Raw genomic sequence first — 19,047 nt, forward strand, 5'->3', positions numbered from 1 at the left:
AAGCGCTATAGGTAAACCTATAAGACTATCATGTCACTTCCCCCGGGACTCAGATGTTTGTGCTGCAGTAACTGAACCGTTAATGGCCGAATCATTTTTCTCTGAATTGACAAACATGAGCGGCTACAAAACCAATATCTTCGAGTCCGACGAAATATTTACTCCTGTTATGGAGATGACAAGGCTCTCAAAGACACTTTAAATTGTACCGAGGAGATATGTGGGAACTATTCAGTGGAAGTAGATGACTACTGTAAGGTGGAAATGTCATCATCAAGGTGTAAGACACTCCAGTTGTTTTTCAGAGTACATCTTGTTTAGTTACTGCATTTTATTTTAACTAGCGAAGCATAAATTCCACTTTTCTTGCCTTTTTTTCTGAACTTAGCAACTCTTCCTTCCCTTTTCTTTTTCCTCCTCCACTTTCCTATCTCCTTCCCTCTTTTTCTCTCTTTCCCAAGCCATCATGAAATTAAAAAAAAATACTTAAAACACCATATGTTCTGGGCAGACAAGGACTTTTATGTGTTTTTTTGCCATTGCCCGTTGTGGCAAAGATACCATCAAATGCCCAAGCGTCCTTTATAATATGGAAAACATTTATCCCAGTTAGAATGTATCAGCAGTGCAAATGTGTGGCTTGTGCTCCATTCGTTCCCTATGAATGTGTCGCGGGCGGAGGAGGGGACGCCGCGCTCTCCCACTGCTGCTCGGGTCCGGCTGCCGCGGCTGCTGCGGCCTGCTGCTGCTCGGTGGCTCGAGCGATGAGCCGGATCCCGGGGACTCTAGCGGAGCTCCTCGCCCGTGAGTGAAAGGGGGTTGTTGGGTGTGGGGATGGTTTATTGTCTGTGACGCCACCCACGGTTGTGGTGATTTATTGGCCCCACCGCTGCTCTGTATGGGGATCCCGGGAAGAGTGGTATGGAGCAGCCAGTTGTTGTGTTGCCCCTCCGTGGGTAGGGGTTGGTGATCCCGGGGCCCAGTGATGAGATGGGAGATGCAGGGCTTGGTGGGCGCAGGGACGCGGGGGCAGCGCGGGTCCTTGCGGCACTATGGTACTCACTCAGCCTGAGACGTTGACACAGTTTTTCGGTAAACCACACGGCTGGGAATACGGTTCCCACGGATGGCTGCACTTGCTCTCCCAGTAGGTAACGGTGATGTCCCTTTGACCTGCACCTAGTGTTTCTGTGTTGGTAGCGATGGGTTCCCACCGGTAACCCGCTCCCTGGCTTGGATATGGGCCGGAGGAGCCCTGCTTTGCCCGCAGACGCTGGCCCCGAGGAACTGGTGCCCTGGCGGTGGCGGTGTTCCTCCTTAATGGTTGGACTTTTGCCTTCAGTCGGGACTTGGTTGTTTGGAGACAGACATCCCCTTCACTGACGGATTTGGCAAATTATGGCGACTCCTAGCCTTGCCGGGGTCCGAGAGGCCCCTGCCCTGGTGCTGACTGTCCTTCGTATACTGCTCCAGACCGCCGGGCCACTACCCGTCCGCAGTCCTTCCAGCAACCTCCGAGCAGTCCCCCTCCAGACAATCACCGCTGTTGCTGACCTTGCTGACACTGTCCTGCACTTAGCCGGACCAACTTCAAGGCTTTCTACGCTCACTTTTACTCCTTTTCTTCTTTGCTCCACTACTACTTCACTTTCACTTAGCTGTTTACTCCTTCACTTCCCTAGCTTATCTCAGCTTCACACTCTAGCTCTTCCCTGAGCTTTCTGCCTGGTTCTTCCCGCCTCCAGGGCTGTGAACTCCTCGGTGGGCGGAGCCAACCACCTGGCCCACCCCCTGGTATGAACATCAGCCCCTGGAGGAAGGCAACAAGGATTTTAGTAGCTTTGGTGTTCCTAACTGGGATGTAGGGTGTGGTGGTGTGATGACCTGTGACCCCTGGCTTGCCCAGGGCGTCACATTCCCCCTTAGCAAAATGCAGACCGTCCGCGGGCTGCCCGTCCAACACCGGTTTTATTTTCTGTAGATGTATAAAAGTAAACGGTAACATATATATCATAACATCATCCCACAATGGGAGGCACATTTCTTAAACGTTACTAAACGGTTTTACGGGTACGGTTTCCGCTCTCTCCCACCCAAGCAACCTGGCCCTGATGCTGCCCCTAAAGCCCAGGCAGCACCCCTTGACCCAAGTCCAGCACCAGTTACCCGAGCGGGATCTGTCCTTCCCCTCCAGAGGGTAGCCAAAGGTTCCTGTGGTGGCTGGGCCCTAGCCTGCTCTGCTGAGAGCCCTCCCTCCAACCTGCCTCTCCGGAGGCGGCAATGCGGAAAACGGTACGGTAAAACAACTTATTTACAAGCCACTTAACGTTTGTGGTTGCCCTGCAAGTTCACGGGCTTGTCCATGGATAGTTCCCATGCTAACTTTTTAAACGGTCCCCACGGGAACAACGGTGCCGGCAACGGCCGGTTTTCCCAATCAAACAGACAATCAGGTTATTTTCCGGTTATCATCATTTTTCATCATTTTCCAACTTTCAAACAAACATAACTCAGTGGTGGTCCCAACGGGGACGGTGCAACGGGGCTCCGCTGCCCTTACTCAGAGTCCTCAGCTACGGCGGATCCATCCCCCTCCACCAGCATATCAAACATGCACAGACATGCCTGCCGTGACAGGGGTACCCGGTACCCATTTCCACCGGTACGCGGGGTATGGAAGACCACTGGACCTCCTACATAGCGGGCACACTCACTTGCCTCCTCAAGCTCAGCAGGGGGCCCGGGGCTGGGGCCGGAGTCATCATTTCTTGTTCCTGCGTCAGGCGGGTCCCCACCAGCTGCCGCAGCCTCCTGGCCTCCAGCATCCAACACTTCAGCCCCTTCTGCGGTAGCACGGAGCAGCAGATTAGGCGAGCTTACACTGAGGCGCCCCATAAGTAACGGCAAGGGCGATGCATAGGCCGAGACTAGGCCGGGCCCCTCAGCCGCAGCGGCCGGTCCAGGTAGGACATAGGGACGTGGGTCACCAGTCGGTTCTGCTACATCTATTCCCCTTTCGTACATCGGGGTAGTTGTAATCAGCATCTCCACCTCGCTGGTCCACTGCTCCATCATCTGGAGGATTTGTTCCTGCTGACGCTGGTGGAACTGAATCACCCGGGCCTTCATCCAGGCCACGGTCCTGGGCTCAGGGTCTGGCACAGTCTCTACTGGGACTTCGGGCACCACGCTGTTAAGGGGCCGCGGTTCTAGCGGTTCCCCCTGGTGTACTTCAGGGACATCCCGGACGTCTGCAGCCGGCTGGTCCGCCGGAGCGGCTGGGCAGGGTATCGCTACCGGTTGGGCAGGTAGCGGGCCTAATGGCGGGGCGGCAGCAGCTATCACGGGTAGCGGGGAGAGAGGCAGGGTGAGAGGAAGCCGGCCGGGCCCCTCAGCTCCAACGGCCGATCCCTTAGGAATACAGGGGCGTGGGTCGCTTACCCGCTCCTCCAACTCCTCTTCAACCTCGCGCCTCCACATAGCAGCCACCACGTCCGCCATGCCGGTCTCCCACTCCTCCAGGAGGAGTTGCATATGGGCCTGCAGACGATTACTCAGCGGGACGGTCCGGTCCCTCAACCATGTCGCTGTGCCGGGCGCGGGGGCTTCCTCGTTGGGAGTTGGGTAGTACATCTCGGCAATCGTGCCTTCCAGGAACTCAGTACTACTGCAGAGTCCTGGCGTCCCTGCTTTTATAGCTGCGCTCACATGCAGCCAGCCGCCATCGCGTCCCCCTTAGCTTCTTTCTGGCCCCTCCTTTATTGGGGCGGAGTTTTGGCCTTCGCGCCTCTGCTACTCGAGAAGACGCTCGAGCGGGAACTTTTCGCGCCAAAGATGGCGACTTCTGAAATTTTCCAGCCGGATACCTCCGGCGGTCACAAGGCGCACCTCTACCCAACGGCAGAGCGGTAAGATCCTGTTCGTGACGCCAAGTTGTCGCGGGTGGAGGAGGGGACGCCACGCTCTCCCACTGCTGCTCGGGTCCGGCTGCCGCGGCTGCTGCGGCCTGCTGCTGCTCGGTGGCTCGAGCGATGAGCCGGATCCCGGGGACTCTAGCGGCGCTCCTCGCCCGTGAGTGAAAGGGGGTTGTTGGGTGTGGGGATGGTTTATTGTCCGTGACGCCACCCATGGTTGTGGTGATTTATTGGCACCACCGCTGCTCTGTATGGGGATCCCGGGAAGAGTGGTATGGAGCAGCCAGTTGTTGTGTTGCCCCTCCATGGGTAGGGGTTGGTGATCCCGGGGCCCAGTGATGAGATGGAAGATGCAGGGCTTGGTGGGCGCAGGGACGCGGGGGCAGCGCGGTGCCTTGCGGCACTGTGGTACTCACTCAGCCTGAGACGTTGACACAGTTTTTCGGTAAACCACACGGCTGGGAAGACGGTTCCCACGGACGGATGCAATTGCTCTCCCAGTAGGTAACGGTGATGTCCCTTTGACCTGCACCTAGTGTTTCTGTGTTGGTAGCGATGGGTTCCCACCGGTAACCCGCTCCCCGGCTTGGATATGGGCCGGAGGAGCCCTGCTTTGCCCGCAGACGCTGGCCCTGAGGAACTGGTGCCCTGGTGGTGGCGGTGTTCCTCCTTAATGGTTGGACTTTTGCCTTCAGTCGGGACTTGGTTGTTTGGAGACAGACGTCCCCTTCACTGACGGATTTGGCAAATTATGGCGACTCCTAGCCTTGCCGGGGTCCGAGAGGCCCCTGCCCTGGTGCTGACTGTCCTTCGTATACTGCTCCAGACCGCCGGGCCACTACCCGTCCGCGGTCCTTCCAGCAACCTCCGAGCAGTCCCCCTCCAGACAATCACCGCTGTTGCTGACCTTGCTGACACTGTCCTGCACTTAGCCGGACCAACTTCAAGGCTTTCTACGCTCACTTTTACTCCTTTTCTTCTTTGCTCCACTACTACTTCACTTTCACTTAGCTGTTTACTCCTTCACTTCCCTTGCTTATCTCAGCTTCACACTCTAGCTCTTCCCTGAGCTTTCTGCCTGTTTCTTCCGACTCCAGGGCTGTGAACTCCTCGGTGGGTGGAGCCAACCGCCTGGCCCACCCCCTGGTGTGAACATCAGCCCCTGGAGGAAGGCAACAAGGATTTTAGTAGCTTTGGTGTTCCTAACTGGGATGTAGGGTGTGGTGGTGTGATGACCTGTGACCCCTGGCTTGCCCAGGGCGTCACAAATGGAGCACCCCATAGGTATCTTAGGAGATACGAATGTGCGACCTATTCTCATAGTGAACAAATTAGGCGTCCAACGTGCTGTGTCATCTTGTAATTATGGTAAAATGTCCCTGCCAGGGATACAAATTCCGTTAATACCTGTGCAGTTGTCATCTATCAACATGTTATCTCCCATCATCCGGATAGGTAATAACTTGTTTTAACTGGGCAACCCCTTACAGTTACATATTCCCCATACAATTCAGTCATGGCACCCTTGAATTTGTTCCGGAAAATGAACTATGTCTCCTAGAAAATTATTGCAATTACACATGTATTGTTATACACATGTTTAACAACACAAAAAACATAGAAAAAAAGGCAAATTAACCCATTCATAATCTAGGACGTAACGGTACATCCTAAATCATAAAGGGGTGATTACTCCTGGCTGCTGTGGTGAGCCAGCGGCGATCACTGCACATGTCTGCTGATTTATTCAGCAGACATGTGCGGCTATCAGGCGCAGGTAGGTCAATGATGTGCCCATGCCTGTTAACCCCATAAAATTACCTGTCAAAATGTGACAGCAAGATTTAAATTGTCGCAGCGGGTAATGCACGTTTCCCTGCCGCAATCGGAGGCCCTGTGCAGTTCAGATCAGCAGAAATGAATGAGCGATCGGACTGCTGATCTTTATACTCCCCTAGGGGGCCTAGAAAAATTTAAAAAAAATTTAAAAAAAGTTTTTAAAAAAAAAAACCTAAAAGTTCAAATCACCCCTCATTCGGCCCTTTGGAAATTAAAAGGTTAAAAAATACACATATTTGGTATCGCCAAGTTCAGAAATGCCCGATATATCAAAATCTAAAATCAATGAATGTGATCAGTAAACAGCATAGCGGCAAAACAAATCCAAACGCTAAAATTACATTTTTTGGTCATTGCAAATTTTGCGCAAAAAGCAATAACAAGCGATCAAAACATAACGTCTGAGCAAGAACGGTAATATTAAAAACATCAGCTTGAGAGCTTGAAATAACCCATAGGTAAAAGTAAAGCTATGCATGTTTGGTATCTACAAACTCATACCGCCCTGAGGCATCACACCGACTTATCAATTTTATCATATAGTGAATATCGTGAAATCACACTTTTTTTGCAATTTTGCCGCACTTGGAATTTTTTTGCCATTTTCCAGTACACTATATGGTAAAGCTCATGGTTTAATTTAATAGTACCACTCGTCTTGCAATAAACAAGCCCTCATATGGAAAGATTGACGGACAAATAAAAAAGTTACGGACCTGGAGCCAAAAAAAAAACCAAAAATGAAAAATCGCCCGGGGGTGAAGGGATTAATCATACATACACAAAACCCGGGAAATGAGGGGAATAAAATTATTGGCACCTTTCCAAAATTGGGGGTAAAAAACTTAGTTTCAAGCTTCTGATGCTTGTTCAAACTCACCTGTAGCAAGTAACAGATATGGGGAATATGAAATTCACACCTGAAACCAGATAAAAAAAGGGGAGAAGTTCACTCAATCTTTCAATTGTGTGTCTGTGTGTACCACAATAAGCATGAAGAACATAAACAGGATAAAAGAACTGTCTGAGGACTTGAGAACCAATTTTTTTGAATAATACAACCGATGGATTCAGGTGTGATTTTCATATTGCCCACATCTGTTACTTGCCACAGGTGAGTTTGAATGATCATCACATGCTTAAAAGTAATTGTTTTACCCACATGTAAACATGCATAATTGCAATAATTTCCTGAGAGAAATACTTAATTTTCTGGATCATGATTTTCAGCCATGGCAAATATACATAGCAACGTATATACCATAACTGCGATGTAGAGTGTGGTGCTGTGACTGAAATGTATATCAGATATTGCATGACAGGGTGTTAATGTTAGACATACCGTACTGGGTCTGAGGTTCTGCTAATGGGGGATGCACTGAATTGATGCCCCACTCAGGAGGAAGTATGAGGTTGGAATCTCAATGTGTGCCCATGCCTTTTGACACACAGCATAAAATGACCGGCCTGGTAAAAGGAGAGAAGCTGTGGAGACCATCATGGAGAGTCTGCATCATAGATAGCTAGCAAGTGAGAGAAAGTTTGTACTGCTGTTGATATTTTTCTAGGTGAGAGAGACCTGCCTGCAAGAGCAAATGTGGCGTCCTGGACAAGCCAGGTCATCACAGAACTACACTAACACACCCCACACCCCGGTTAGGAACACCGAAGTCAAACACAAAATCCTTGTTGCCTTCCTCCAGGGGCTGATGTCCACACCAGGGGGTGGGCCAGGCGGTTGGTCCCGCCCACCGAGGAGTTCACAGTCCTGGAGGCGGGAAAAGAGGTCAGATTAGTTTTGGAGTTGGAGAGAGTAGTTTTGAAGTTGGAGGAAGTGAAGTGGTAGAGGAGCAGTCTGACGGCGTCCGGGTGTGTAGCCCGGACGGTACAGCAAGGTTGGCAGACGGTGGTGACCGTCTGCAGGAGAGGCTAATTGGAGCGAACCGTAAGTGTTTCGCCCGGGGACCAGGGGGTACTCAGATCCGGGCCACAGAGTCACTTCTGTGGGTATCACGATGGCGTGACCCGGTCTGTGATCCCAGGCTCCACAGAAAAAGGGGATTTGGTAAGGGGAATGGTTATAGTTCGTGACGCCACCCACGGTTGTGGTGATTTCACCACCGCTGCTCAATACGGGGATCCCGGGGATGGTGAAGTGGAGCAGCTAGATGTTGTGTTGCCCCTCCGTGGGTAGGGGTTGGTTGTCCCGGGGCCCGGTGATGGGGTAAGCAGGGAGCAGGGCGCAGTGCTGCAGTGCGGTGCCCGAGGGCACGGGTGTACTCACAAGAAAGTCACACGGAGTCACTGGTGAACTAAGAATTGCCGGTGTCCGCGGCCTCCGGTACGGGGGTGTTAGAGTCCCACACACGGTGCAGCAGCCCTTGTTGTTTCCTTCCCTGCAGTCAAGTGCCTTTTCCTCCTCTCTCTTCCTCTTTCTCCTCAGCCGGGAACGGGGAATCTACTCCCCTGTAGTGATCCGGGTACCCAGGTACCGAGGGGCCACCGCCCGGCTCCGGCTACCTGTTCTGGCCCCTTCCTCACTACGGCCTGCCCCGGCCCTTTTGGAGAACGCTTCACTCCCAGCCGGGAGCTAAACTCCAGACCTCTGTCCTGTCTGCACTCCTCACACTCTCTGCTCCAGCCCCTCCCCTCTCCTCTGCTTTTCCCTTACACTGGGGGCTGTGCTTTGTCATGCTGCACCGTGTGAGATCATATTACCAAGGAGGATTAACTCTTTATGTGACAACCTGGCTGTGCCAGGGCGTCACATAAGGACCGTGGATGGGCGGTGGCCCGACGGTACCGGATCGGAGAGCAAAGAGAAGCCAGCACCATCCGGCAGGGCTTACGGACCCCGACCAGGCTAGGAGTCGCCGTAAAACTGGTCAAATCTGTTAGCGAAGGGAACCTCCGGGGTTTCTCAGCAGTCAAGACCCGATTGAAGGCAACAGCTCACACCGTAAAGGGAAACACAGTCACCGCCAAAGCTACAGTTTCCAGGGCCAGAGCCTGCGGGCAAAAGGGGCTCCTTCAGCATCCATACAAGCTGGGGAGCGGGTTTCCGGTGGGAAGCCATTGGAACCGTAACACAACACAGGTGCAGGGAAAGGCAGTCACCATCAACCTATCGGGAGGAGAACAACCGCAGCCGCCTGTGGGACCCGTCCATCCAGCCGTTTGTTTGACCAGAGACTCCGTGTGAATTACTGGCTGAGTGAGTACCACCGTGCCGTGCGGCACAGCGCTGCCCCCGCGACCCTGCACCTCACCAGGTCCCGTAACCCGCCTGCCATTCATCCCTACCCCTCACCGGGCCCCGGGACAACCAACCCCCCTACCCACGGAGGGGAGAACCAACATCCAAGCTGCTCCCTGTCATCGCTCCCGGGATCCCCGTCCAGAGCAGCGGTGGTGTCACAACCTCACCATAACCGTGGGTGGCGTCACGGACAATATCCCTAAACCAAACCACCCCCTTTTCACTCACGGGCGAGGAACGCCGCTCGAGTCCCCGGGATCCGGCACACCGCTCGAGCCACCGAGCAGCAGCAGCAGAGCAGCCGGACCCGAGCAGTGGGTGAGCGCAGCGTCCCCGCCTCCACCCGCGACACAAATACTGCCAATGAACAAAATGTTAGGCTGAGTACTGCCATCACAGAGCGGAGAATTGAGACATATTGCAGTGAGCCAAGAGCACATCTTTCCAGATCAGCACACAAGTTGTGAGGAGAGAAGTAAACCATTGCGTGTATGTATGCTGATGCTTAACTATAAAGAAGCATACCACATCAGAGACAGAGCGTCACAGATACAATACCTGTGTGAAGGAGAGTTCTAAGGTTACATAAAGTGTTGTAATGCAAGGTCATTATTTATCATCCGCCTTCTCTTTAAAACAACCTACATAGAAGCTCCATAATCATTGTCCATACAATCCTATTTAAATTAAATACCAAACAATGTTTTCTTTATAGAAATCTTTAGAAAATTTATTTAAATGCGATTTAGTAAAAAGTTTTTTCAGGGACACAAAGAAAGTGCAACACATAGTACAAAAATGTGCTTAAAAACATGTGCATAGCTAGTTAGGGAAGTGTGTCAGTACAGAACAGGCTGAAATAAGTGCATGGCACAGCCCACAGAGACAGTATAGCTGCAGTGCATTAGTATGTCAGTTCCACATAATACAGTAAACAGCACACTGAGGTACATTAAATAACAATCAAGCAAAATGTCATATCATAAATATACACTGTGAACTCATAGAGACCCATACAGATTGCAAGAATCACCATGCATAGCTGCAGTGCATTAGTATGTCAGTTCCACATAATACAGTTAACAGCACACTGAGGTACATTAAATAACAATCAAGCAAAATGTCATATCATATACATACACTGTGAACTCATAGAGACCCATGCAAAATGTATGCTGTCCTATGAGCATGGAACAGGACTCAAATGATTATGATAACAGGGCTGAGCCATTGCTCAAATATGTGTGTGGCGCCCCTGACCTGGTCAGGCACCACTGAGTACTGCACCCATGCTGGGGACAGTACAATACAGGTAATCCAGAAGGCTGACCGGGGTGTGGAACACAGGCGCATAGTGATCAGGTCTCACACATGTACCCATGAGAGGACCCCTGGGGATCCCAGGAGGGGGCAAAGCCTATACCTCCACTGGAATAGTGGCAGGGGGTTAAAAAAAGCCTCCATCTCCTCTCAAGGGGTGTGGTAAGAGAATCTGGTTGCTAGGTGGCGTAGGCAAGAACAGGAGAGGAGGAGCAGTGAGTCAGTTAGAAGGAGAACTCCAGAGGGCTCAGTGAGGAGCAGACCTGTGGGGCTGTTGCTGTCTAACAGCGCCCGCGCAGTGGCTACAGACGGGGGAGAACGGTCAACTAGAAGTGCTGCCTGAAAGCCAGCTTCAGCTAGAGAGTGCACGGAGTGGGAAGTAAGGAGACTTCTAGAGAGCACCAGGCCCAACCGGGCGGCAGATCCCGAAGCGAGGATAGATTCACCTTTCCCTGCTAAACCTGCCGGTGTGGGGCTCTTACAGCCCACACCACAACAACCAAAAGCCGCAGCCACGTAACCGCAAGTAGGGCCCATAGGTCACAGGAGGCAAGAGGCTGGAGTGGCCTGGCCCGGGGAACAAGCACACGGCAAAACAAGAAGGGGAGAGAGGCTTGGAGCATCTTCCCTGGGTGACCCCCATAGGGACTCAAAGTCGGGGTCACCCCAAACCACCAAGGGCTAAGGAAGGCGAGTTTGTAGTCACCCTCATACAGTCAGCCGGAAGGATACCTGGTTCCCACCTGGTTCATCCCAGCTACGCCCGGGTTACTCACCCTGCCACCTGAAGTGAGTAAAAACCCTGAAAGACACTCTGCCTGTGTGTGGTCATTCTGCGACTTGTGGTACTACAGCTTTACAAAGGGCCCTGGGGCTTGCCTCACTCTCAGGAGGCTACTACACCCGACTGCACCCACCATCAGCCCCAGGTGCCTCCTAATCTGCAGTGGCGGTCCCCTCTGACCGCAAATCTGAGAGTGGCGTCACGATCAAAACTGAAGATTCCCTACCTGTGACCAGCACCAGCTACGTGGAGTCCCTGAAGGTATGCACTGATACAACACCTGCGGGGCTTCACATCTGGCGTCACGAACAGGATAAGGACTAGACCTGTTCAGACAGGTGACCATGTGCCTGGGCGGTCCGCTTGAAAAATTGGAAGCGCCGCCATATTGCCACCATGAAAAGCGCGCTGAAAAACAACAGCAGCCCGCGCTGGAAGAAGTTACTGCCCACGAAGAGGTGTGGCTACCCAGAGATCCCCTGCAGAGTTCTGACCTTGCCAGCTATGAGAGTGGAAGCGTCGAGAGACGGCGGGAAGGAAAGGAAGCCACAAGCCTGCTGCTGGGAGAGGAGCTGCTGAAAGAGGCAGAGCAGAAACTGGACAGCTTGTTACAGGAGGCAGCGAAGAGTCCACTGCTGGGAGACCGTGCAGAAAACGGCGCAGAAGAAATGGCGTCTGACCGCAAGAACCCAGAACCAGGCTCCGCTGCCTGGTGGTACCGAGAGCTGGCCCAGTTTTGCAACCGGCTGGAGACCCGGGTCGTGGAGCAGATTCGGGAGGAACGGATGGAACTGCAGGAGATGACCGCGGCGGTTCGGGCCTATGAAGGGAGAGCTGCGCGCCGGGTGTCAGGCGGGACGGCGACGACGCAGACCCCAGTGCTACCAACAACGGGTGAGTCGAATGATGCCCCGGCCCGCGCAAGTGCCCCGACCCCTGCTGCCACGTCCGCGGTCCCTGAGGAGGCGTCCGGTGCGGCGACGCTGAAGCAGGCCGCAGCCACGCCAGGTGCGGCCCGCCAAGCCCAGACTGCTGCAGCGACGTCCAGCCCAGCCTGCACAGAGCCCCCTGCAACAGCGACACTGATCCAGGCCGCCGCCATGCCAGGCGCGGCCCGCCAAGACCAGGCCGCCGCCATCCAGGGCGCGGCCCGCCAAGACCAGGCCGCCGCCATGCCAGGCGCGGCCCGCCAAGGAAAGACTACCTCAGCATTTACCCCGGCCTGTAAGGCCAGAGCAGACACCGCTCCCCGGTCCACAGAGGTCCCTGATAGGCAGCCCACGGTGGGTGAAGACCCTGCATATTGGTAGATGAAGGCTGACCTGGAGGCCAAATTTCCACAATGGCTGGTGAGCCAATACATACCCCCTCCGCATACCCCAAAGAGTCTCCTGATAACTCCTGCAGCAGCTACACCAAAGAGTCCCCCGCCTGGGCCGGCTGAAGAGCATCCATCCCCAGCACTGCCACAGCCGGAGTGCCAGGAAGAACTAAGGGGGAGAGGAGGCCAGGAAGCAGAAGGGTTGACTCCGACTCCAGTGCCACCAGAAGCAGATGTGTATTCAGAGCCGGAAATGCTGCCATACTCCCGCTGGGACGAGGAGGACCTGACCCCCTCTGCAGAAGAAGAGCTGCCTAAGAGCTTCACCTGGGAGCCCACAGGCATGGATCCAGCCCGCAAGACACGGCGCAGAAGAACACAGTTTGCTCCAGCACCACAGTCTCCTGAACAGAGAGCAGTCACCGCCAGAGACCTAAAGGAGAAGCGTTTGTTGAGAGAGTCCAAAGCCCAGGCTAGAGGACCCCTGTGTTATGGCGTAGTGGAAGACTTTAATCTGAAAAGCGGCTATGGATTCATTGTAGCACCAGGAATAAAAGAAGGGATATTTGTAAACCGCAGAGATGTGAACGCTCATCTGCCAAGAGGACACCCTTGCAGAAATCTAAAGATGGGAGATTCCGTTCAGTTCACCCTGCATCAAGGCGAAAGAGGACTGTATGCTTTGGGCGTAACGCTATGTCCCAACAAACCCTACAGCCATCCCATGCCACAAGAAAGACAAGAAAGACAAGAAAGACAAGAAAGACAAGAAAGACAAGAAAGACAAGAAAGACAAGATAGAGATAAAGAACCAGATGTAGAAACAGATGAAGACAGAGACAAAGAGCAAGAAAGTCACAGGTGCCAGTGCCCAACGTGCCCTCGCCCTAGTGAAAAAGAGGAGTAAAGTAAAGTACAGAAAAGAAGTACAGAAGTTAAAGTTTTGAAAGTTTTGTTTGCAACGTTTTAAAGTTCAAGAATGTGCCCACAAAAACTATTGTGAGAAATAAACTTAAGGCTATGAACTTGCTATAGCCACAAACTCTCGCAGTGTAAATAGTTACACCAGTGGCACCACCACCAGGGCCAGCCTGTTTAGGGGCTTGGCTCGTCTGCAACCAGGGGGCCCGTCCGTAGAAAAGGGCCTTGGCTCACCTGCGACCAGAGAGCACGCCTGTTTATGGGGCCTTGGCTCACCACCACAAAGAGGGTACCTGGTCAGCACCAACTGTGGAGGCCGCCTCTGAATCCTGCCAGAAGAGGCTGACGGCGCGGATCCACCAGGCCAGGTATACCCTGAAACCACCAGCCCATGAAAGCCGCCTCTACATCCTGCCAGAAGTGGCTGAAGTCGCGGCCAACGGGAGAGGAAGATTGGAGGAAAGGTCTGGAGAAACAGATGGCCCAGACCTGGTTACCAACAGGACCGGTGACCTGCCTCCTGAGAGGGTTTTGGGTGGGTTAACGGACTTGTGGGTGGAGGGTGGTGATGTCTGATACCTGGTGGTTTTAAAAATGTTTTACCATGTTTTAATGTTTTATGCATTTTAAAATGTTGTCTTGCAGCCCGAGGACGTGCTGGTGATAACTAAGGGGGAATGTGGCGCCCCTGACCTGGTCAGGCACCACTGAGTACTGCACCCATGCTGGGGACAGTACAATACAGGTAATCCAGAAGGCTGACCGGGGTGTGGAACACAGGCGCATAGTGATCAGGTCTCACACATGTACCCATGAGAGGACCCCTGGGGATCCCAGGAGGGGGCAAAGCCTATACCTCCACTGGAATAGTGGCAGGGGGTTAAAAAAAGCCTCCATCTCCTCTCAAGGGGTGTGGTAAGAGAATCTGGTTGCTAGGTGGCGTAGGCAAGAACAGGAGAGGAGGAGCAGTGAGTCAGTTAGAAGGAGAACTCCAGAGGGCTCAGTGAGGAGCAGACCTGTGGGGCTGTTGCTGTCTAACAGCGCCCGCGCAGTGGCTACAGACGGGGGAGAACGGTCAACTAGAAGTGCTGCCTGAAAGCCAGCTTCAGCTAGAGAGTGCACGGAGTGGGAAGTAAGGAGACTTCTAGAGAGCACCAGGCCCAACCGGGCGGCAGATCCCGAAGCGAGGATAGATTCACCTTTCCCTGCTAAACCTGCCGGTGTGGGGCTCTTACAGCCCACACCACAACAACCAAAAGCCGCAGCCACGTAACCGCAAGTAGGGCCCATAGGTCACAGGAGGCAAGAGGCTGGAGTGGCCTGGCCCGGGGAACAAGCACACGGCAAAACAAGAAGGGGAGAGAGGCTTGGAGCATCTTCCCTGGGTGACCCCCATAGGGACTCAAAGTCGGGGTCACCCCAAACCACCAAGGGCTAAGGAAGGCGAGTTTGTAGTCACCCTCATACAGTCAGCCGGAAGGATACCTGGTTCCCACCTGGTTCATCCCAGCTACGCCCGGGTTACTCACCCTGCCACCTGAAGTGAGTAAAAACCCTGAAAGACACTCTGCCTGTGTGTGGTCATTCTGCGACTTGTGGTACTACAGCTTTACAAAGGGCCCTGGGGCTTGCCTCACTCTCAGGAGGCTACTACACCCGACTGCACCCACCATCAGCCCCAGGTGCCTCCTAATCTGCAGTGGCGGTCCCCTCTGACCGCAAATCTGAGAGTGGCGTCACGATCAAAACTGAAGATTCCCTACCTGTGACCAGCACCAGCTACGTGGAGTCCCTGAAGGTATGCACTGATACAACACCTGCGGGGCTTCACATGTGCAATGCAAAAGAAACCGTCCTTTCAGCAAGGAAGATGGCAAAAATCCAAAGTATGTAAAGGTACTATGACCCACCAGGAACACTCCTGTGTTCAAGCCTGACACACCACCCTGCACCTGAACGCGTTTCGCTTATCGCTTCATCGGGAGGTGCAGAGGTGACATCCAGGGCTGCTTATATCCGAAATGAACAATTCTTACCATCCTATTGTGGCGCGCCCCGGAGATCCGATGCCCATCCTCCACTGTGTCCGGCGTTCAGGAAGCGGGAGTGCGCATGCGCACAACCCGACAACCATTAGATCACCAGACACAGAGGGGAGGAGTGATCAGAGCCCCGTGCGCGCACAGGATGAAGTCCATAGCCACCATATTACATGAGGGCAAGCAACAGGGCAAATAGGAACCGAGCATGAGAAATAGTTGCAGTGATAAATATATGACAAGTTAGACGGTATCCATAAAGTAATGTCCATAAAGTCTTTTGAATTGCAATTATTCCAGATCTTGATAATGCAATCGGTCCAAATATATCTTCCTGTTCTAGTAACTCCAATATATGCAGATATAAGCAGCCATCTCTAAAAAGTATAAATTAATAATAAGAGAGAAATGGGAAAAAATAAAAAAGAGATAAAAAAGAGAGAAGAATGTCAGAATATAAAACGGCAATTGGTACGCAAACACAAACCAATACCTCCACTGCACATTTGCAGACCGTGAGCCAAAACATTTAAATCAGAAAGGGCTTATAGCTGATCATATCATTCAGCCCCCGCGGTTTTACTGTATCAAGAGTTATGATCCATTTAGCCTCTTTCTTAAATATGGCATTCCTAAGGTCACCCTCTCTCGCACCAAGGTAAACTTTATCAATACCTCTGAATCTGAGTAACCGCCAGTTGCAATCATGACGTTCCCTAAAGTGTTTAGGGATATTTTTTAGAAGCAAAATTTCCTCCGGTTTTGTGACTTTAGCCGCATTCTTGATATCACGAATGTGTTCCAAGATGCCTATCCGGAACTCTCGATTAGTCAGGCCCACATAGATAAGGCCGCAGGGGCATATTGCCCAATAGATAATCCCGGTGGATCGACAATTTATGGAGTGTACAATTCTATAGGTATTCTCTCTAGAAGAATCCCAAAATTCACCCGTTCGATCCATCTGTGGGCAAGCCCCACTGGAGCGTGACCCCCATCTGGGACCCCTATTTGTCCCGAAGGTGTTCCTTCCTGACTGCTGGAATATAAAGACTTTTCACAATTTGATCTTTTAATGTTTTAGATCTTTTTGGCGTCACTGCAGGTCCAGAGGTAAGTATAAGGGACAAGTCATTGTCAGTGAGAAGCACAGACCAATATTTTTTGACAATGGAGAACATCTCCCTCCATTGTCCATGGTAGGGAGTGATAAAACGAACGATATCATCATTCTTTTTAGGGTGGGTTTTTAGTAAGGCATCACGTGGAGTATCCCTCGCTCTGGCATATCCCTCCTGTATAGATTTTTCTCGATAGTGCCGTGCCCTAAATCTTCTTTTTAAATCCTCAGATTGTTGCTCAAATGAGACATTATCAGAACATACCCGACGGGCACGCAAGAATTGCCCTGTAGGAATGGAATCAATCACCTTTTTCGGATGTGATGATCTGGCGCTCAAAAGTGAATTTACAGCCGTGGTTTTACGAAAGATATCTGTGCACAGTGTTCCGTCCGTCCCCTTCAATATTCGTACATCCAAATATTCGATTTGTTCACTGCTGAAGACATAAGTAAGCCTGATGTTATTTATATTGTCATTGAGTCGCTGCATGAAGATATCCAACTGATTGATCTCCCCCTGCCAAATCAAAAAAATATCGTCGATGAAACGCAGCCACATGTGAACTGCGCCCATCTCAGATGCTGGAAAAAATATGGACCGTTCCCATAGTCCAAGAAAGAGGTTTGCGTATGAGGGCGCACAAGACGCCCCCATCGCAACTCCTCTCTCTTGGAGATAGAAACGGTCCTTAAATAAAAAGAAATTATGAGATAAAATAAATCTAAGTAAAAGCAGGAGGAGATCAATCAGCTGCACTTCCAGCTCAGTAGACCGTAGAAAGAAGTCAACAGCAGCAATGCCATCCTCATGGGCTATAGAAGTATAAAGTGACTCAACACCAGCAGTGACCATAATGATGTCAGACTCGAATGTGATACCCTCCAGACGATTCAGGAACTCCGTGGAGTCCCGAATGTAAGACGGGAGGGTAATAACGAGGGGTTGTAAATAATAGTCCAGGAACCTGCAAGCAGGCTCACATAGGCTATTATTACCGGACACAATTGGCCTGCCAGGTGGACAATCAATATTCTTGTGCACTTTCGGCAGAAAGTATATCGTTGGAATAACCGGGTGTTCAGTCAGGAGACCTTCAAAAACGGATTTGGGTATGATGTCCCTCTCAAAGGCAAGGAATAGCAGATCATAAAGCTCACCCTGATACTTCCTTAGTGGATTCCCATCAAGTTTCGTGTAGCAGGAGGCATCATTCAGTTGGCGGAACGCCTCTTTTTCATACTGCTCCTTGGACCAGAGAACCACATTTCCCCCCTTGTCGGCCTGCTTAATTACGACGTCATCCATATTTTTAAGCTCTTTTAATGCCACCCGTTGTTTTTGGCTTAGGTTGTCGTGTGTGCGCTTTCGTGGTAAGCGCCTAAATTCTTGAGTCACCAATTTTGTGAATAACTCAATCACCGGGCAGGCCGACAAGGGAGGAAATGCAGTGGATCTCTTTTTAATAGTTGCAGGAAAGGAGGAACTGGCCGTGTCCTCCTGTTCAGCCAGTAACGATTCCAACGCTCTCACTGCTTCCATGTCCTCTACTGATAGATCCGGGTAAGATCCCAAATCTTTTTTCAAAAAATATTTCTTAAACATGAGTTTACGGCTAAACAAATGTAAATCTTTTATAGCAGTAAAAACATCAAAATCCGCGACAGGTGAAAAGGAGAGACCTAATTCAAGAACAGAGAGTTGGTCCTCAGTCAACACTTTATCAGTAAGGTTTATTACCTGCAAAGCATCAGTCTGGTTAGAAGATTTATTCATATCCTGACGTTGCTTCTTTCTGGTGTAGTTTCGGGTTTCCATCCTATTGCCAAAGAAGTTGTTCCGGTTGCGACCACTGGGGGGTCCCCGAAAGTGTGATGAGCCCTCACCGGAGGAAGCAGAGTCCGTATTAGATTGAGATTTGGAATGCACAATAGAACCTGATCTAAAACTTCTATGCTGATGCCATTTAAATACATTCCCATTTTGATAGTCATCAATATCGCGTTTAAATTTCTGTGCCTTTTTCTGCTTAATGTCAGTCTCCCACTGCTCAAATTCGTTCGCAAGTTCTTTATCAAACTCCGCTAGGTTTGTCTCAGATATTTTTTGTTTTAATTCCACATTAACTTTTTCAATCTCAATCTCAAGCTCAGCCAATCTTTTCTTATCAAGGCCAATAAGTAGCTCGAGCATTGTGCGGGAGCACAATTTACAGGCCTCTTCCCATCTGCCCTTAAATGTGTCGTCTTCGACCACAAATGCTGGGAATGTTTGAATACGTAATCCTCTTGGGACAATGTCTCTCCCAAGGTACTGTTCTAGCGAAGCCTTATTCCACCAGGTTTTAGTGCGTTTAAACAATAGATTTTTTAATTTTACTTGAAGCTCACGGTACTGCATTGGAGGTGAGGGATTGGTGTGGTTACCGCCATTGCCGAACACATCAGTGACCTGTGCCGCCCAATTTGCGTCCCGTCCACGGTAATCCATAGCCGGACCTGTATTCCCCAAAGAAAGACATACACAAAG

The sequence above is a fragment of the Anomaloglossus baeobatrachus genome, chromosome 5 (assembly GCF_048569485.1).
Source record: "Anomaloglossus baeobatrachus isolate aAnoBae1 chromosome 5, aAnoBae1.hap1, whole genome shotgun sequence".
NCBI classification, from domain to species: Eukaryota; Metazoa; Chordata; class Amphibia; order Anura; family Aromobatidae; genus Anomaloglossus; species Anomaloglossus baeobatrachus.